Raw genomic sequence first — 17,969 nt, forward strand, 5'->3', positions numbered from 1 at the left:
AGATTGGACGTTTTTGGTTCTGTTTCAGTGATTTTAATTAACTTTCAGAAACCTACAGTAATAACTGCTAGCTATGATACTATTATAGATAAAATGTGATGAGCACAGGTAAAATTAAATGTTAATTGGCATAATTACCCCCCCGTTAATATTTTAAGATTTGTTATCTGCATTTCTCTGTTTTTGCCTGATTGTGCTTCGCAGCACAATGTGAAGATTTTTTTTTTTAAAAAAATAATTTTCTGTTCGTCTCCCACTGAGTTATTTTTCACTTTGGGTTTGCTAATTATTAGTCAGAGATGATAATAATAATTTTTCTTAAAGTGCAGGCTGCAGCTGAGAATTTCCAAAGTGCAATGAGTCACCTCTGGAGTAATCAAGTCATTTATTCTCAAACCCCAGAGTCAGACATCGTGCCAGGAAGGGGGTTCAGAATCCCCCATCCTTGATACCAGGCATCAGCACCATGACCCCCTCCTGTCATGGGATGGCTGTCCTCAGCTAGCCAGTGTGAGCTGCTGCGGTCTCCCCAAGCAGGCCTCTGAAACGGTCTCTAATTTTCACGTCCCTTGAACCAGAAACTTCCATACTCACCCTGTCTCGGCATCACTGGACACACAATGTCCCAAACCTATGTTCCACTGCCAGACAGTGACAGATGTTCATTAATTGCACAGGACTCCCTGTAAAGGGTACTCTGCAGGAAGGGCCCAGTATCAGGACCTGGACTATGAGGACATCCAGCTTTTAGTCCTGCCAATGTTCTGCCAATAACGTTGGAATCATGGAATTTCTACGTGGCTCAGTGCTAGCACTTTCAAATGTCAGTGATTTTTTTTATGTTTGCACTGTTACTTATTTCATATTTTTCTTTATTTATTTTCATAAATTTATATATTTTTAAAAGAAAACTTTATATTACTACCACAAAACAGAGATCTCTATCACTTGGCATAAATAAAAAGAAACCATAAAAACAAATAACATATTGGAGTTTCCAGCTAACACAGTAAAATAGCTAAAAAAAAAAAAAAAAAAGGATTAAAGTTCAGGTCCTGCAGGTAAAAAGGATTAAATGTGGGGAACAGGAATTGGCTCACTGCTTAAGACCAAAGACTGGGGCAGACTCTCCACTATCACTTTATATATCAGTATGAAAAAATTAATTAGCTGCTGACCCACTGTTAGAAGTTATGGCTTAAAGGAACATATAAAGATAGACACAGCTTCAACACTAGGACCTTAATTAGCCACCAGCTGACTTGTCGATCTGATCTGTGAATGAAATAACAATAGAAGAAAGAAAAAGAACTGATTAAAAATATTGGAAATGAAAAATATGCTAGTGCAAATAATAAATGAACTTAATATAAAATAAAAATCTGGATTAGAGATAGTCAAAGAGAGTATTATTAAACGGGAACATTGTACTGAGGAATTCACCAGAACATGGCACAGACAAATAAATGAAGAAAAGAAGGTAGAAAAGAAGGAAGAAAAAAAAGAAAAGGAATGTTCACTTAAAAGACCTGAGGGATAGATTAAGATTCTTCAAAAACTTTTTATAAAAGCTTGGAGAGAATGATAAACATTCTGTGAAGTGATAATATTTGAAAATTTTAGAGAGACAATCTGAGATCAAAGTTGATCCATGGGTACAAAGTTTCAGATAGACAATAGGAATAGGTTTTGAGATCTGTTGCAGCAGGGCGAATATAGTCAATAATATTACATATTTAAAAACTACTAAGAGTAAATTTCAAATGTCTACCATAATAAGTGGTAAGTAAGTGAGGTAATGGCTATATTAGTTAGCTTGACATAATCATTCCACATTGTATGCATATATCAAAATACCACAATGTACCCTGTAAATGTAAGTAATTATGATCTTTCAATCAAAAATAATATTAATAATTTTAAAAATTAAATGCAGAGCACATCTAGCACCAGATCTTGGTTTGTAATACCATTCTCCAATAAAAGGAACCAGAGCTCCTTTAAGAAATGGTTGATTCTAGGACTAGAGCAGGAAATATACAAGATGAGCCTGGAGTATCTTGTAGTGCCAGACAGTAAGAAAATATTCAAAGAATTTAAAAATATAATGATGAGGGTATGTCAAAAGCATATAGGAGCCAACTGAAAGAGTTCCCAAGGACCAAAACTGGAACATTTTGAATAAGAAAATAAATAAAATAGTACTTAGTTATAAGCCAAAATATAAAAATATCCATGAGTCCATGTTTATATACATAAATGATTGAATAAATTAAAAAACAGGGAGAATATATATAGCTCACATGCAGAAGAATGCCAAATAATTCATGTAGATCCATTGCCATTGAAGAGATGGAGCATAACATAACATTTATATTAATATTAAATAGCTACAATTTAAAAAAACTGAAAATATCATTATTGGTGAAGATGCAGAATAACCAGAGCTCTTATTTACTCTTAGTAGGATGTTAATTTGGTAAAACCTCTTTGGAAAACTGGCAGTGTGTTCTAAAGCTGAAGTTTACCTACCCCAAGACCAGGAAAACTTACTATTTAAGTGTGAGTTGCACATAGGGCCTTTCTTCCAAACAGTGCAGAATGGAAAGGAAGGGGAAAGCAAGAGAAACTTTACAGTGGAGAAACCTGACAGACATTATTACCTCAAGTCACGTGATTGTGGTTCATATCAACAGTGATGTCACATTGATAGCGTGTATCCTTGATATGATGCAATGAGAATGGCACTTTACCTGTGTGATCTTCCTCCATAAAATATATTACCTTAGTCTAATCATGAGAAAGACATCAGACAAATCCCTACTAAGGTACATTCTAGAAAATACCTGACAAGTAATTTCCACAATCATCAATGTCATCAAAAATGAGAAACCCTAAGAAACTGTCATAACCAAGAAGAACCTACAGACATATGGTGACTAAATGTAATACAGTATCTTGCATTGGATCCTGGAACAGAGGGAAAAGGACACTAGGAAGAAATTGGGAAACTCTGGATAAAATATAAACTTTAGTTAATAATAATGTATCAACATTGGCTCATTAATTGGGACAAACATATCATTCTAATGTAAGATGTTAATAATAGAGAAAACTCGATGTGGAATACACAAGAACTCTGTACTATCTTCTCAATAATTTTATAAATCTAAAGCTATTCCAAAGTCGAATGTTTACTTTAAAAAACAGTGCATAGCAAGTGATAAAGTAGGATAAACAAACACTCACTCACTATAATAAAACTATAGAACATCAAGGATCCTGAGACTATCCTAAATGCCATGAGAGTAAAAAGAGTACCTACCACTGTGAGTTATAGCTAAACTCACTTCGGTCAGCAGTAAGAGAAGCCAGGCAACTATTGAGATAAATCTCAAAAGTGTTGATGGAAAATAAAATAACTGTCAACTTAGAATTTTATACCTAGATAAACTATTATTAGGAAAAAAAGGCAAAATTAACCCATTTTCGTATTTACATTTCTTAAATTTCAAGAAAGACTATTCTGAAAAATAATTTAGCTGGAGTACTGATACTTTCAGACATTAAGACTCTAATTAGAGAGCTGTATTATGTGAACAGTGGTATTGAACAGTTCAAGAATAGGGTAGGCAAATAGACCAATGGAACAGACTAGGATCTAAAAACAGACTCACATATATGTGTGGTCATCTGAATTATGACAAGGTGTCACTGCAATATGATGGGAAAATAAATGGTGGTCTTCAATCACTGTGCTAGATCAATTGGCTATCCACATGTCAAAAAGAAACCTTGACTTTACCTCACAGCATTACAGTAATCAATTCAGAAAGTGCTCAGAATTCTTACAAAGTACATACAAATACTAACTACAAAGGAAGATATTGATTATTTAAACTCTATTAAAATGAAAAACTTGTGCGTATCAAAAGATACATCAAGAGAATGAAAAGTCATGCCAGAGAATGGGAGAAGATATTTGTCACACATACATCCAACAAAAGATTTGTATCAAAAACACATTTTTTAAAAACTCCTCAAACCAATTTTTTTTTTCCCGAAACAGAGTCTCACTGTCTCCTAGGCTGGAGTGCAGTGGTGCTATCATAGCTCACTGCAGTCTTAAACTCCTGGGCTCAAGTGATTATCCTGCCTCAGCCTCCCAAGTAGCTGGGACTAAAGGCATGTACCATTACACTTGGCTAATTTTATTTTATTTTTTGTAGTGACAGAGTCTTGCTATGTTGCTCAGGCTGGTCTTGAACTCCTAGGCTCAAGCGATCCTCCCACCTTGGCCTCCCATAGGAAGTATGAGCCCCCATGCCCAGGCCAAATCAATTTTTAAAAGACAGACAACCTGATTTGAAAATGGACAACTACTTAGGCAAGTACTTTGCAAAAGAATGGTGTTTATGCCAATAAACATTACAAATATTTAATATCAATAATCATCAGAGAAATTGTAGTTAAACCTGCAGTAAGATACCACTACACGTCTACCAGAATGAATACCACTACACGTCTACAATCTTAAAAAGTGAAGATACAGAGCAGCTAGAACTCTTATTTACTCCTGGTAGGAGGTTAAATTGGCACAGTTGCTCTGGAAAACTGTTTGGCAGTATCTTCTAAAGGTGAACCGCAAGACTAGGCAGTTAAACTCCTAGGTATTAAACCAAGAAACTGTCATAACCAAGAAGAACCAGAAGATACATGATGACTAAATGTACTATTTTGTGCAGACTACTATTTTGGACCTTCTTGGTCCCTTTTGGACCTTTGAATTTATGGCTGTGGTCTAAATCCTTGTGAAAAGGGGTCGATTTATGAAAGACACTTAGGAGGAATGCAAGCTGACTTATTCACATCTGAACCTTCTTTGCAGTGACAGTCTTATCAACTTCAGTGTGAGATGAAAAATATATAGCAAGCATTTGCTGAGACCCTAAAATGGGTCAAGCACCTTACCAGGATGTGGTGAGAAAAAGAGCAAAGAGGATATAACAAAGAAAATCTGGAATACAGATCCCAGGCTGATGGGGAAGCTAAAGTAGTATAGGTAAAGGTGTCCCTGGTGGAAGCCTGAGGAGGCTTCCTAGAAGCAATGATACTTAAGTTGTAACTTGAAGTTCACCAGGTAAAAGAGAAAAGGAAGTATAATCCAGAACATTGGGATGTCATGTGGGAGATTGATTATGGGGGGCATCCCAGTGTGAGCAACAATCACAGTCATTTGGTGTAGCTGGTGGGCTGATGGTGAAGGATGAAGTCCTTGGAGATGCAGGTGAAAGGTGAGCTGGGGGTAAGACCGGGCAGCTCTTTTGGTCTACCCTAAAGGACTAGAGCTTTAGCTTCTAGACCAATGGTCTTCAATCTTTTTAACTTAAGCACTCTTAATACTTAAATGTTTAAAAGTCCATATCACCAAAATCAATATGTTATTGATTTGCAAATAATATGAATGTGCTAGTATCATTACTAATATCTGAAGCACAAATACAGATTTAGGATGCTATTCTTATTAATGATAGTGCAAGTAAATTCGTATTTCAAATAGTCTTTGTATAGAAACACGGCAAGGTAATGGGGGTTATATTTAGGAATTAACATTTAGCTACTCTTCAAATTATAAACCATAAAGATCTAAAAGCATTTTTAAGACATTAAATTTATTTTCATTCATTTAGCTGTTGAAGGGCCATGATGAACACAAGTTCTAATAATTAATGATGCCCAGGTTTTTCTAACACCAAACCGTCATTTAGGTTAAGGGTTCCTATCTAGACTATGATAAACATTCATCCTAATAACATCTGTTTCCCGCACAAATTTAATAAAACCTTTAGTTGTCTAAAAAATTAATAAGTAAAAGATTAGCAATGATAATATAATAGTAAACATTCATTAAGCACTTAAAAATTGTGCCAATTGTCATTATAAGCAACCTACATATATTATTAGCTCATTTAATTCTCCTAACAATCCTTTGAATTGTTATCATTGTCCCTACTGTGCCGATGGGAAACTGAGGAACAGAGGTATCAAGTGTCCAAGGTCACAGAGCTTATAACAGGGGATTTAGCATATGAACCCCAGGCAGCCTGGCAACAGAACCTGCACTCCTACCTACCCTATTACAAGAATGCTCATCCAAGAGTGATTTAAAATAGAGAAAATCTAAAAACAACTTAAATCTCCATAAATTATGGTAAATTTCTAGTATGGAATAGTACATAGCCACTAGGAACATGTTTTTCAGAAAATTTTAATGATATGGGAAATGTTCTTGAAAATATCAAACAAAAAGCTGAATAAATAAGTGACATTGATTGAGGGGTTACTTTCTTATTTTCTTTTTGTAGTTTTGTATTTTCCACATTTTCTACAGTGGATAATGTTGTATGTGTAGTTTTCAAAACTACAGACCACTTATACAATGACAGTAAATTGTAAAAAAACAGATAAGCTAATCAGTTAAAGACATTTAGGATCTTTCTAACTATAGGAACCAAAATATGACATCCATTTTGTTTGCTTGGTTTTTAATTGTGGTAAAATATGCATAACATATTAACCGTTTTTAAGTGCACAGTTCAGTGGCTTTAAGGACATCCACATTATTATGCCAAGATCACCACCAGCCATCGCCAGAACTCTTTTAGTCTTTCAAAACTGAACCTCTGCACCCACTAAACAATAACTCCTCATTCTCCCTACCCCAGCCCCTGGCAACCACCATTCTACTTTCTGTCTCTATGAATTTGAGTACTCTAGGTACCTCATGTAAGTGGAATGATACAATCCTTTTGTAACTGGCTCATTTCACATAGCATAATGTCCTCAAAGTTCATCCATTGTCTTAGTCTTTTCAGGCAGCTATTATAGAATAGACTGGGTGGCTTATAAACAACAGAAATTTATTTTCCACCGTTCTGGAGGCTGGAAGTCTGAGATCAGGAGGCTAGGCAGATTCGATGTCTGGCAAGGGGCAGTTTCCTGGCTCATAGGCAGTTGCCTTTGAGCTGGGTCCTCACATGTAGGAAAAGGAGCAAGAGAACTCTCTGAGACCTCTTTTATAAGGACACTAATCCCATTCATTAGTGCTCCACCCTCATGACCTAATCACTTCCCAAAGTCCCCACCTCCTGATACCATGACATTGAGGGTTAGGGAAGACACAAATAGTCAGTCCTGAACATCCATGTTGTCATATGTGTCAAAAATTCCACTTTTAAAAAGACTCCATTGTATATATATGCCACATTTTGTTTATCCGTCCATTCTATCAGTGGACACTTAGATTGCTCCCACCTTTTGGCTATTGTGAGTAATTTTGCTGCTAATGTGGGTGTATAAATATCTCTTAGAGTCTCTACTTCAATTCTTTTGGATATATAACCAGAAGTGGAATTTGGGGATCATAGGGTAATTGTATTTTAATGTTTTGAGGAACTTCCATTCTGTTTTCCATAGTGGCTGCACCATTGTATATTCCCGCCAACAGTACATAAGTGTTCCAAGGTTTCCACATCCTCAACAACATTTATTATTTTTGAGTTTTTGATAATAGCCATCCTAATGGGTATGAAGTGATATTTCCTTGGGGTTTTGATTTGTATTTCCCTAATGATTAGTAATGTTGAGCATCTCTTTGTGTGCTTCTTGGCCATTTGAATATCTCCTTTGGAGAAATGTCTATTCAAGTCCTTTGCCCACTTCTTTGTTTTACTGCTGTTGAATAGTAAGAATTCTTTATAGTACTCTGATATTAACCCCTTATCAGATATATTGTTTACGAACATTTTCTCCCATTCCATGGGTTGTTGTTTCACTCTGCTGGTTGTGTTACATTCTGTTTTCAATTAGATATTTCCAGGAGGAGTGAGGACATGAAAGGAACTATGATTTTCTCTCCAGGCCAGCAATTTATTCTAAAGCAGCGATAGTCCCACTGTGTGTGGCCAGCCAGGTAGAGGTATAGATCTGAGGCTTGCGACTTTTGGTATGAAGGAATCTAGCAGAAGTAAGGAAATCTCAGACCAATCTTTGAATGTCCCTCCCCTGATTTCACATCCAAACAACTTGCCACACCCTCTTAATTCTTCCCTCTCCAGTATGGTGGCATCTGCCCTTCCTTTCCATTGTTCTGTGACCGCCCTCATTCAGACTTTTATGATTCTGCTGTAGCAGATTCCCAAAGTGCTTACTGTTGTTTAGAATACCATTGTGAAAAACAAGGTGCACACTAAATGTTCTAGGTCCAAATACATTTGAGAAATGCTGGATTCATTAAAACCAAACGTATTTTAACTGCAGGACTTCTCAGACCCTATACTATGTTAAAGAGTATTGCAAATCTCCAAAAAGCGTGAAGGCTTCCTCACTTCCTGGGAGTTCTGCCTTGGCCTGAGGAAGTTTATGGGGGTGGAATCGGCTGAGGTCGTGATCCTCCTCCTGGACTCCTGAGGAAACCTTTGAGGCCAACAGGCTGGTCAGCTATGCAGGGCACTGGGGGCTCTGATTACGTAGCTGCTGAACACATCCTGCTCTATATTTAACCATTCTTCCTGAAAATTTAGTTTGCTTCATATTTTTCATAATTAAAATGAATGCTACAATTAACATCCTTGTACAAGTATCTTTACATTCATTATGAGTGATCTGATATGTATAATAAGGGTATAATCCTGGGCAAATGCTAAGAACAAAAAATTTTGATGATGACAAATTGTCCACTAAAAGCCAATAACAACAATAAGTATGTGTGCAATGAATAAGTTTCAAATCATAATTCTCTAAAGGGTTTTTCTCTCTGTTCCAGTGGCCAGCACAGGAATACACACAAATAGACAGTAGGTACACTATACATTCCTGTTTAGCAATAGTAGCAACCAGTTTTGCAAATTCCTATTAACTGAATACAGCACAGGTAACAGTTTCTGTGAAAGCAATCTAAGGGTCTTAGCTTGACCACAAGCTTAATACAAATCAAGATAAAGCAACACCTTAAAAACAACAACAAAAACAACTCTTTGGTTACATAAATGGAAGGATCATTTCTAGATCACAGGATCAAATAATCAGTTTAATTCAGCAAACATCTATCCCACAGACTTGCCTAAGTCAGACTACCTAATTTTTATTGGGGGCACTGGTCATAACAACCTGAGGATTACTAAGATGATAGAACCTCTGATGCCATGTCACATGAGGTAGAGCAGGAAAACTGGGATATTTAACCTAGAAAGGAGAAAACCGAGGGGGCCCGTGATAGCTGTCTTTAGACAACGTGAAAGGCTGATGTGGGGAAAGAGGGAGCAGACTTGCTCTCTGAACCAGCACTAATGGGTGGACTTGTCAGGCAGAGAGATTCAACCCCGTTTGAGCTGACCACTTTCTTACCGCTTAGGTCATTCAACAATGAAATGAGCTGTCCCGTGAGGTAATGAGGTTCCCATCCCTGAAGAGGATGCAGAAGAGGGGTGTGAACTCTTAAGGATCTTGCACAGGCTATCCTGAAGAGTAAGGCATCTGCAGGTGTCCTGTAAGCAGGGACAGAAACCAGCTGCCTAATGACAAAGGAATGAGTTCCTGGTCTGCTTTCCCCTTATTCCAGCATCTCAACCTGTGGCACTTCGCACAATTGTTTGCTAACATCCTGATTCCTCCTGGGGAAAGAGAGCCAGGAGAAACTTCAGGGAAAGTTACAAAGTGAAAAAACAAATAATACTAAAAACAGGTGTTGTCTTTGCCCAGTTTTCTCATCGCTTTTTTTTCCTGCCTCTTCCCAGCCTTCCCAGCTCCCCATAACCCTCCCCTCCATCCTCTCCCAGGACTCTCCTGATGTCTGATAATCCACCCTGAGCTAGAGGTGACAGACAGGGTCACTCTCAAGAGTTTATTCCAAGAAATTGGTGGTGCCTACCCAGAGCCCTGAATTGAGAGGGACTCTGATGATGCATGTGGGCTCAACAGGGAAGAGCGTGGCAGGTGATCAGCATTGTCTGCCCTGAGCTCCGTGGAGCACAGGCCATAGATCCGAAGAGCTTGCACAAAGATGCACTAAGATGTTGGTATTTGCATATCCCTAGGAATGAGAAGGAATTTTTGCAAAACATCTGTGGGAAGAGGGCAGTTCTTAACCTCCAAAGAGGGGCTTAGTAATAGTGCAGATGGAAAGCACTGTGGCATTTTAGTGGAGGTCACACCTGAGGGAAAGAAGTACCTTCTGGTATTCTCATAGCCCTATCGCAGAGGTGACCTCCACTTCTGTTCCCCATCAGCAGGCTCTTGGGGCCGAGGAGAGAAGGTGGATATCAGCATCTGCTGCATCCATGTTTCTGACTTAGTGTCCTGTGATCAGGATGAACGGATTGTTTTCTAGCGATGAGCATCTCATCTCTCCCTTCCATCCTCTACCCCCAGACCCTAACCAAGCGACTGGGTGGAGAAATGGCTTCCCAATCTCTACACGATTTCCTCCTGCCTTCAACTTCGTGATTGCCTGTCCCCGCCATCCCGCTAGGGTCTGTGAGCCTCTTTCAAGTGTCTCTGTCGCTCCTGGGCCAGACTCGGGCCCTGGGTCCCTTCACCAGGTAGCTCTGCCCACTCCCTGAGGCTCCCGCCCACCTCTCAGAGGCCCGGTCCAAGTATGATGGTGATGTCAGTGGCTTCTGGCTCCCTGCCTGCAGCCCACGCTTTCCTCCACAACAAAAATGCTTCAATTCTTCTGCCCCCATCGCCTTTCAAGTCGTCTGTCCTGGCCTGCCACAAAGGGCTCTGTTCTCCTTTCAGTTGTCTCCTCAGCACAGATTCAAGACCGCCCCAGGGCAAGGCTTGGGGTTGGTGGGGCGGGGCAGGGGGTGGGGGGAGACACTCAGGGCCTCTCACATACACTTTTCATTGCACGTGGAGGAAACTGAGGCCCAGAGAGGAAAAGGGACTGGCTCAAGAGGACACAGAGGCCATGGTGGAGGCGAGGCTGGGACTGGGTTTCTCCACACGGCATCCAGTTTTCTCACCCCATAAGCCTCTGTGTGGCAGCTCAGGCTGGGACTGCTGAATTTGGTTATGACTTTGTTCCCTTTCAGAACAAAGCTCCCTCCCCTCTTCCTTTCTCTCCTCCTTTTCTTCCTCCTCCTCCTCTCCTTGTCCATCTGGCTCTTCCTCCATCTTTTCTCTGCCTCTCACCGCCACCTCTCTTGCCTGTTCTCTCCACCTCCGTTCTCCTCTCTTCTCTTCTCTCTTTTTCCTCTCTTTCTCTCTCTCTCTTTCTCTCTCTGACAAAAGATGAAGTAGAGCTGCTTTCCCATACAAATTTGGTGTCCCCTCTAGGCAGCAAGGGGAGTCATTGAGCCGGCTCAAAGGAGGAGGAGTGGGGCAGCCCCCTCTTGGTTAACTAACTGGGTCACATTCCTCCAGGCTCCATTCTCTGGCCCTACAATCTGGGTAGTCTGTTTTTTTGTTGTTTTTTTTTTTTTTTAAAAGGGTGCAGTTTTATTTTCCTTTACTTTCTCCTTGGCTGGATATCACAATCATATCATGGAAAGGTGGGGTGCTTTGCCATTGCTAATTAAAATGTTTCCCCTGTTGAATTTTTTCAGGGAGTTGGGGAGAGGAGGGATGGAGAGGAAGGGTGGAAGTCACCTGGAAAGCCAGCACTCGCCGAAATGCCGGCGTTATCTGATGAAGCAGGTCAGTGTGTTCTGCTTCAAACACTGTTAACAATGAGAGAGGAGTAGGAGTGCAGGTTTTGCAACCAGATACCTGTATAATGTGTAATAAATAAGGAACACAGATGAGATGGCCTTTTATTATTTTTCTAATCTATGCTGTCAGGTTTCACTTATGAAATGGGGGAGAAACAAAGCAAATGTTCCTCTGCAGGGTCCCCAGCATGTCCCCTCTGGTGGGCCTGGGCTACACACCCCTCACCCCAGAGGACCCGCAATTTAGGGTTGGTCACTGGGGTGTTGACAATCTTTACCAAATCCACAAATGTTGGTCTTATGGAAAGAGCACCATATGAAGAGTTAAGAGACAAGGGTTCTTCTTCTGAACACATCTTCATACATTCTGTGTGATCCTGAGTAAGCTATTTTACTTTCCAACACCTGCATTTTCTCTGGAAGGAAGAAACTGGACTAGAAGAGCGATTTCCAAATAAAACTCCAGTGCATTCCCAGGGCTCACTACAAATGTGTTTCAGAATATCCTCACACAGAAAAATAGTGTCTGCCAAACAATGAAAGTTGAAATTTCCAGAGAAATCTGCCTGTTGCTTTTATTTGTTTAATTTGTTAGGGTCCAGGTAAGACTGAGTTTGAAAGAAGAGTTCTTCTAAAGTATGAAAATCACAAAAGTAGATTATTCTTTTCCTTTTACAGGGGTTGTAGGGAGGTGCCCCAAATCTGGTGAATAAGATTCTCCTCTGGAAGCAAAAAGACAAATCAGCCTCAAATGGCTCAGAGCAGAATTACGTAGTCATCTCGAAGACACCAATTCACTCTCAGGCCCACAGCACTTGGTATAAGCCAACCGAACAGAAAGATGGGCTGGTCTGAAGAAATATCCATCACATATGAAAGCACCAAAAAAGGATGTTGGTGGTCACCAGTGAAGGACTGCCCAGGGTGCCTGAACCCCCAGTCCTAATGAGAGAGAGAAAGAGGGGGAGAGGGAGAGGGAGAGAGGGAGAGAGAGAGAGAGAGAGAAAGAGAATGTGTGTGGGTGTGAATTCATAAGGCTATCTTGGTCTGATGGTTTTACACTAGGGATGGCTCAAACATAGCACTTACATCCCTTCTCTCTGATCCTGTGCCCATGGCAGACATTGCTAATCAACTGTCGCTCTCCCACCAAGCCTAAATGTGGCCTCATAACTTCTCAACACTCCATATAGCCCTTAACAATTGATAAGAGTTCTTGTGAAATGAAACCTATCTTTCATCCCTGCATTTAAGCATTTGAATCATATAAGTAACTCCTTTTGTTTAGATCTCTGACTCACCAAGCAACCTTCTGATTATAACATAGTTTCCCATGGAGGTTACAGAAACCAAATGGACTTTTTAGAAGGCAGGAGTATCCAGTCCTCTTGATAGTTATATTTTTCATTATACATCAGTCTCATGAATTCAGTTATTGCAAATCCTTTCCTTAAAACAAATGAACCTTTCTTTCAATATGACAAATTAGGTATCTTGATAACCAAAGATCTGAAGACCAAACACTGGACTCTGGCAGATCTACCAAGATCACGGCCGTGGGTGAAGAAGTATCTAGACCACCAGGCTTCTCCAGATAACTTACTAATCATCTCTGTATAGCATGGCAACATGTATCCTTGTTTCTTTCAAATTTCTGTGATGACTCCTAATGTAATTCCAAGTTGGAGATTCTAAGACTTAAGAGATATTTGCCACTTGCAGAGTAAGTTAAGTTCAGCGAACAACAGGGTGTCTTTCTAGTATTCATGAGAATATGTCCAGCCAGCTTAATGGAAAAAGAATGAGAGTGTAGAAGTCTAGAAATAAATCCATCTCCCTCCTGTATCCCTTATCTGCCAGACCATGCTCAAACTCTGAATCAAAATTCCACACCAGCAGCCACAAAGACATCCAACCATGAAATCTCTTCTTTTCTTGCTTGGTTTCTGTGATCTTCTCAGAGTCATAATTAGAAAATAAGAACTAAGTGCTTAACAAGTGAAACTCTTTCAGAATGTACCAAAAATTGAACAGAGAACCATTTGCCCTTCAATCACAGTTTTCCCACTTGGCTTTGTCAGCTGAGTCAGTTAGAGAATCACACTAAAGCCAAGGTTGGCTCAATCTCTTCTGTTAATGAGTTTCATGGCCACAGTCTGTTCCTGAGGGGCTTGTATAAAAGGGTACACAATGCCATTTCTTCTCTTGGAAAACTAACTCAGATTTGGGTCCTGCCTATAGCAAGTCTTATATTTTTGCACGGAAATTCAGCTCCAAACCATATATGCTTCCCTTGTGAAAATGCTTCAATACTCCCAAGATATCAGTCCCACATTTGAATAATGAGACTATCCCATCTGCTATGGGCTGAATTTTATCCACCTGAAATTCATATGCTGAAGTCTTCACCCTCAGTATCTTAGGATGTATTATTATTATACAAAATTATTATATTTTGAGATAGGGGTGATTAAGTTAAAATGGGGCCATTAGGGTAGACCCTAATCCGGTGTGATTGGTATATATAAGATGATGACATTTGGACACAGAGAGATACCAAGGATGCATGCACACAGAGGAAAGACCACATGAGAAAATAGCAAGAAGGTGACCATCTGCAGGCAAAGGAGAGAGGCCCAGGAGAAATCAAACCTGCCAACACCTTGAACTTGTGCTTCTGTGAAGAAATAAATTTCTGTTGTTTAAATCAGTCCATCTGTGCTATTTTGTTATACAAGCCCTAGCCATCTTGTTAAGGTGGGTTATACCAACACTACAAAATTGTTTGCTACGCCCAGCTACGCCCAGATACGCCTATTATTCCAACCACTACAGAGCACTCTCTGATTTGACTTTGCTCTGTAGATCTAGAGACAATGGATTAAGAACCTGAAGTTTTCTATTCTCTGATACCATTTTCTAGCTCATCCCTATAGCCATACATCCCTCTTGAAGGAAGCTGGATTGAGAATACAGCCCTTTATAGAAATGAGCATTTAAAGTTCATCTGCTCATCACACAGTGAGTAGGACAAACTGAACTCCATGCCAAGCAAGGATTATGCTACCTACCAGTGTAGGAACTTCATTTGAATTCTTACAGAGATTTCTTCCCCAAAGAAATCATTGACTATCTAGAGGGAAAAAAGCAACCATCCAACACATGTCAGAGAAATATATCATTTTGAGACAAAAATTCTAAATTTCCTCTCTGGAAACTGTAGAAGAGGACCGAGACCACATCTTGCCCACCTCAGTATTCTCAACTCTCCTTCTTTGTGACTAACATAGAGCTTTGCATGCAGAGGCAATTTTCTTATTTGAATATAGTAGATGAAGGAGAATGACAATGCTAAGAGAGTCTGGAAAAAGGATGGTGTCTGTTACAAATATGGATATAATGGCTATTTCAATCAAGCTGCGTGGCAGCACACCCACAGCGACATTCTGGAAGTAAAATCCAAATGCTTTTTTTGAATGTGGTGTCTTGTGATTCTTCTTGCAAAAGTATCCCATTATCAGGTTACGCCTGATTAAATTTACTCACCAGAGCCTGCGTTGTATACAACGTTATCTGTTCTGAACACTGAGATCAAAGTAATCCTTTTAAAACATATGCAAAGTAGTGTCACATTTCTGTGTAAAAATCAGCAATTGTTCCCCATATCACTCAAAATAAAGGCTGCCAGACCTCCAGACCCTTTCTTCTTCCTGTCTTCTGTTTCTCACCCACTGGCTCACTCTACTTCTACTTTACTGGCTTCCTTGTTGTTCCTCAATCAAGCTTGGCACATTCCCACCTTAGGATCTTTGTGCATGCTGTCCCCTCTTTCTGGAATGTTGTTCTCCAGGTCTGCTTAGCTAACTCCCTAACCCCCTTGAAGTTTTTCCTAAGATACCACCATCTCAGTGTGGCCCATCCTGAGCATCCACTGACATCTCCTTACCTGCTCCCACTTCAATACCCAATTCTCCTTACCATGCTTCACTTTGCCTTTTTCCCAAAGCACCTGTCATCTTCTAACATATTTGATCATCTATTTATCTACTGTGTGGTTGTTTATTGCCTCTTCTCTCTCCACATAGAATGTAAGCTCCATGAAGGCAAAGATCTTTGTTTTCTTCACTGATGTTTTGCCAAGCATCTAGAACAGTGCCCAACATGGAGTTTTTGATAAATATGTTTTGAGTGAATGAATCATGTCCTGTATGAACTAGATGTTTATCTTTTCCAGGGCTAGGTTAAAATGACTAAGCTCAAGTTTACCCAACAGTTTTAGTCTTACACTGTATAGAAATCTAGAGGAGATTCGGACTTCTCATCTAGGTCCGGCAACTCTAACATTCTATCAGAATGCTTTAGGTAAACACCCACTGGTACTGTGGTCCCCAACCCCCAAGCCGTGGTGGTCCGTGGCCTGTTAGGAACTGGGCTGCACAGCAGGAGGTGAGTGGAAGGCCAGCAAGCAAAGCTTCATCTGTATTTACAGCCACTCCCTATCGGGCATATCACTGCCTGAGTTCTGCCTCTTGTCAGATCAGCGGCAGCATCAGATTCTCATGGGAGCTCGAGCCCTACTGTAAACTGCGCATGCGTGGGGTCTAGGTTGCACGCTCCTTATGAGAATCTAACGTCTGATAATCTGAGGTGGAGTTGAGGCGGTGATGCTAGCGCTGGGGAGTGGCTGCAAATACAGATCATCATTAGCAGAGAGGTTTGTATAATAATTTCATTATGCATTACAATGTAATAATAGAAATAAAGTGCACAATGAATGTGATGTGCTTGAATCATCTCGAAGCCTTACTCCCCACCCCCAATCCATGAAAAAATTGTCTTCCATGAAACTGGTCCCAGGCGCCCAAAAGGTTGTGTACCCCTGCCCTCGTGGATTGACAGCAAAAAATACAGTGACCCCAAAGTCATCAATGCCAAAACCACAACCAGTTCAGTCATACTTGGGAAAAGTTTAGCCAGATAGGATATTTAGTACCATAAGGTAAAAACAAATACGGGGTTGACAGCATTTTCCAAGTTCTGACTATTAGAGGGATAGTCTGCAGAGTGGCTTTAGCCACCAAGAAGAAGAAAACCAGAACTTCTAGAGGCTTTTGAGATGAAGTTTGCTTGAGCCAAGAACTTTTTAACACTTAAGACAGGATGCCCTTTGACCCCCGGGGCTAATTGGGAAAAGTCTTCTGGTGGAGATAATATCCTAATTTTCCTGGCTGTACCACTGCCTGGTTGATCCCATGGCACCTAATTCTCAGAACAGATTGCTATCCCCAAAGCACGCTGAGACTTCAGCCAGGTCCCTGGTCCCACAGAAGAAGCAATGCTGAACGCAGCAATTCTTCTACACCTTTCTTGTCTGGGGAAGCGTAGAGACCGGCTCTCTCAGAACAACAAAACCCATCTCTTGAAGGTATCTGATAAAATAAATGTCATTGCTGGTTTTTTTCTTCAGAATCTCTGCCTCTAATCTTTTTTTTTTTTACCTCCCAGAATCTCTGACTCTTCTAGTGAACAACTTTGGACACCCAAAGTCAAGCCATAGAGGAGTCAGGTATGACAGAGCAAGAGAAAAAAAGCTATTTCAGTTGTACTCTGCCACAGTTGGTTTCTTCTTACTTCACTGTCAAAGAGGCTCATACATTTTCTATGAAGCATGTCATTTATGCTCAGAATATGCTTGAGGAAAGAGCGTCGCAAGCATTCGACAGAGAGGAAATTCCTCCCTCCTTCCTTCTCACCCTTCCTTCCTTCCTTCTACACAAGCAGGCCTCACAAAGTGGTTGCTATTCTAGACAGAGCTACACAAAAGCCTGGTCTCTGACCTGCGGGAGCTGCCCTTCTGGCAGGTTTGAATAACTCAACGACAATGGGACAAATGCCGGGAAAGCAATGGGGGCACGGTGCCCGAGAAGCACAGAGGACAAGAATGTAAATCCTACCTGAGGAAGGAGCATGGACAAACGCTTCCTGGAGGAGGCGCGATTTGAGCTACGCTTTAAAGTTAGGAGGAGGCAGAATTTGCCAGGCAGAAAAGGAATTAAAGCCACTTGATTTAAGTGGCTTATGCAGAAAGAGACCAGAGAAACTGAGTTCTCCACAGAGTGAGCCCATGGAAACAACTGGTTAATGGTGGGAGAAGTCACACAACATGATTATTTGACCTTGGGCAGACCAAAAAGGAAAAGCGCCGGACTGATTGTTTTTGTTTTTGCTTTCCTTTTGTACATGTTGACAGGTGGAATC

The sequence above is a fragment of the Microcebus murinus genome, chromosome 14, assembly GCF_040939455.1.
Source record: "Microcebus murinus isolate Inina chromosome 14, M.murinus_Inina_mat1.0, whole genome shotgun sequence".
Lineage (NCBI taxonomy): Eukaryota > Metazoa > Chordata > Mammalia > Primates > Cheirogaleidae > Microcebus > Microcebus murinus.